The sequence below is a fragment of the Wyeomyia smithii genome, chromosome 3 (assembly GCF_029784165.1).
Source record: "Wyeomyia smithii strain HCP4-BCI-WySm-NY-G18 chromosome 3, ASM2978416v1, whole genome shotgun sequence".
Lineage (NCBI taxonomy): Eukaryota > Metazoa > Arthropoda > Insecta > Diptera > Culicidae > Wyeomyia > Wyeomyia smithii.
This window is the reverse complement of record NC_073696.1, coordinates 24,175,398-24,179,901: the sequence shown is the minus strand read 5'-3', so window position 1 is coordinate 24,179,901 and position 4,504 is coordinate 24,175,398.

Here is a 4,504-nt window from a genome sequence, read left to right as displayed (position 1 = left end):
ATTTGTGGATTTGTTTAGTGTGAATCAATGCAGTTTCCCTAGAATTAAACAGGGGAATCCCCTGTGACTGCCGGTACCCGGATAACTGTCCCATAATGAAAAACAACATGTTGAGATCACTCGAATTACATAGACTTACTGGTGTTGAACCATTAGAAGCTATCTAAACAAATAAAAATGCAGCTCTGTCTGTCTGTCTCTCCGTCTGTCTGATTCATATAGGCTTGGAAACTACCGAACCGATCGGCGTGAAATTTTGTATATAGAGGTTTTAGGGGCCGGGAAAGGTGACTAAGATAGTTCGAGACCCCTCCCTCTTCTGCAAGGGAGGGGTCCCATACAAATGAAACACAAATTTTAGCACATCTCAAAAACTAACCAAGCAAACGTAACCAATTTTAGCAAGTGAATGTTTTTAGGTGTAACAAACATGTCCATAATGTTTCGACACCCTTCCTTCTTCTGGCATGTCTCCAAATACCATTTCGAAATCCAAGATGGCGACTTCCCGTTTCTGAAAAATTGCGGCAAATGACCAAATTCCACCCAACATGGGTATTTCCGGAATTGTTATGATGCACTGAAGCCACAAATCGACCTCAGACAACATTTCGAATTGTAAGATGGTGACTTCCGGTTTCCGGAAAACAGCCTAAAGTGACCAAATACCACCCAATATGAGTATCTCTGGAACGAGAATGAAGTTGAAAATTGACCTCAGACACCATTATGAATTGTAAGATGGCAACTTCCGGTTTCTAAAAAACAGCCAAAAACGGTCGATTTCCATACAATATGAGTATCTTCGGAACCAGAATGATACACAGGAGCTAGAATCGACCACAGACACCATTCTGAATTCGAAGGTGGTGACATCCGGTTTCTGGAAAACAGCCGAAAATGACCAAATAACACCCAATATGGGTGTTTCTTAAACCAGAATGACGCTCAGGGGCCAGAATGGCGACTGACGGTTCCTGAAAAATAGCCCGAAGCGACCAAATACCACCCAATATGAGTATCACCGGATCCAGAATGATGCAAGGAGCTATAAATTGACCTGGACACCATTTTGAATTCGACGATGACCACTTTCAGTTTCTGGAAAACAACGTGAATAACTGAAATGCACCCAATATATATCCGGAATAGAGGTCAAATACAAAAGCCAAAAGTTGAGGATATTGCCATTCCGATAAAACCAATCATTTTCAAACGATATAATCCAATCGCAAGGAATCAATAAATTTGAAATGTTTAAAATTATTTAATTAAACACTAAAATAGGCGGGACGAAGTTTGCCGGGTCAGCTAGTGTCAAATGAAATTATTAACAATTTTCGACAAAAATCGTTGCAATCAATTGCTACGATAAGCTCTCTTTATAGCCAATAAGTAAGCAATTCAGTTAGTTGTAAGTTTACTTCCCCTTTTCTGACAAGTAGGTTTAAATCCCTACGAATGATAAGTCCTAATTGCGAAAGCAAACAAATCCTAACAATTAAAATTACAAATTTCTAACAGTGTTGAGAAGTCACCATTTGTGATTGGACACACATACTCATTATTTACTAATATTTATCATAAATACTTGAGCTACTAACAAATCCCCCCCCTCCCTTTAAAAAAAAACATGTTGAGATAACGACGATTTAATATTATCCATGAATTTTCGGATTTCCAACAATTACATCCAGAACCAATGACCATAACAGTTTCAAGGCACCACAAGTTTATCGCTGAGAATGAAAAACCATGGATGAAATTGGTTTTACGTTATATAACTTGAAAAAAAGACAAAATGGGATAAAATATGCGGGTACATTCCAAAAGTACTCGCATATTTTGTCCCATCACATGTAAATTCAACCAGCAACCGGCAGTATCATTGGCAACGTAGATTGTACTACAGCCTATATATGCTGTATATATATGCTGTATATGAAAATATGATAACAATTAAGTCGATTCCCGATGATAACTCAAAAGTGACCAAAATCAGTATGGGACAGTTATGCGGGTACCGACAGTGCAGGGGATAGTCAGAATAAGTAGGATAGGCAAGATTTCGATGAAATATTAAATGCTGTAGCTTTCCGAAACGCTATTCGATTTTAAGATTTCGAACACCATTGAACAGGAAAACTTCTAAAGTTTCATTTTCTGACCACATATGTGGCCAAGGTCACCGGATGTAGGAAATATTCTTTAGTTTCGGTAGGCATGTCAAACCTACTAATATTTGGATGAATTTGGTAATAGATTACCTAATAAAAATAGTTATTTGCATCATTGGCATAGATGACTAAACCATTTCTGAAGCGAATGGTTCATCGAGATCCGGGATTGATCAAGAACTCGCCGGGAAATGGCTATTTTTCATTCATTTTTTTAGTCCTCAGAGGAGCCTGTGGTAAAAAACATTAACATTTTTGCATCAAATATAGCATTCGACACTTCCTTCTTCAAGATTTTTCATCAGGATTCTTTCAAAGGACATATTTTTCAATATAGGCTTCATTGGCCACTTCTGGAACAACCTAAATGCCCCAAAGGAACTCGTAGTGGAAGAAATTACATTTCTACATAAAAATATAGCATGCGACACATCTACATTCAGGATTTATCGTCAGGAATCATCCGAAAGACATATTTATGAATACAAACTGCATTGGCTACTACCGGAATAATCTACATGCCTCTGAGGAATCCGGAATGGGGACATTTCAATTACTATCTTCATGATTTTTTATCAAAAAATTGTCAGGCATCTTCCAGAAGACATATTACTGCATATAGAGGAAGCATTGGTCACTCCCGAAACGATCCGGATACTTTGAAGAAACTGAGTAGGGGTATTTGCGTTTTTGAATAAAATGAATTTGAAGCACACATGGAAATTCTCCCACTGCGGGTTCATCCAGGTTGTTCCGAAAGTGGCCAATGCAGCCTATATCTAGAAAAATGTCATTTGGAAGAATCCTAATGAAAAATCCTTTAGATAGAGGTGTCGCACGCTCTATTTGATGCAGAAATGTGAATGCTCCACTGCTGGTTCCTACGGGGCATCCGGATCATTTCGGTAGTGGCCAAGGCAGTCTGTATTGAAAAACTTATCTTTTGGATGATTCCTGATGAAAATTCCTGAAGATAGAGATGTCACATGCTTTATTTGATGCAAACATGTTAATGTCCCCTACTACAGGTTCCTCTGAGGATTTCCGGATGAAAAATAGCCATTTCTCAATGAGTTCTTGGCCGATTCCGGATCTTGATGAACCATTCGCTTCTGAATGGTTTTGTCACCTATGCCAATGATGCAAATAACTATTTGCATCAGGTAATTCATTACCAAATCCATCCAAAAATTAACAGGTTTGACATGCCTACCGTTACTCAGGAAAATTTCCTGCATCGGGTGACCTACGTTATTTGTTTACGTTATTCGTTTACAACGCCTAAATGAAACTTCAAAAGTTTTCCAGTTCAATGGTGTTCGAATTATTAAAATCGAATAATATTTGGCAAAGCTACAGCATTTCAAATTTCATCAAAACTTTGTCTATCCTACTTATTTTGACTATCCCCTGTATATCACAAAGCGCTAAATTCAAATTTTGAAATTCAATTAAAAATTCATCAAAAGGCTTATTGGTAGCTTTTACTCATCAAATGGGTAAAAAAATTACTCAGTAAAAAGTTCTGCAACTCTTTCAAAAATGCTAGAAATTTCTCTCATTAATGGGTAATTCAAATTAAACGTGTACACTAAGGTCGCTTTTTACGCGGTTTTATACGTGGATTCCGGAACTCGAGCGTTTTTTTACGCGAATGTCTTTTATTTACGTGGTTTTTTTACGCGGGTTCGGGATTTACGTGGTTTTTTCTACGCGAATTCCGAAATTTAAGCGACTTTAGTGTATTTGACTCCAACTTTAAACAACGCACTGACGTTGATAACAGATCTGGCAATCTAAAACCAGCCGTCGCTTCTACCCACTTGCTTTCAAATGGAACAGAGAGTTTGACGTCACAGACGCTGTTGTACAAGTGCTGCGATTTGAAATACGACGGATTTTGATAAAAACCCATTGATTCGTAGAAATAAATAAGTTTTTAATATATTTGAATATCTTTATGGCAAAAAAGGTTTCCGTTTTTGGCACAGTTCCAGTTTTGGCAACTGAAATTTAAAATTTTGTTGCCAAAAACGGAAACTTACTCTAGTCACATAACTGTGATATTTGCTCAAAATTGAAAATTTTAAGAGGTCGCAGGGGGTTCAACGTTATGTAATTTTAGAAGGGGGAGTCATATCAAGCGTTTGTATAGAGGTTATGGGGTTTGAAATCTATATTTTTAGTGTTACGAAATTTGTGTACGACGCCTAAGTGTCAATCTAAAAGGGTCTTAAGTTTTTCGATACCGAACAACTATGGCCATTAAATAATATCGAAGCAAGAAAATTTAAGACAGAGCGTTTTTGCATGGAATTGCTGAATAT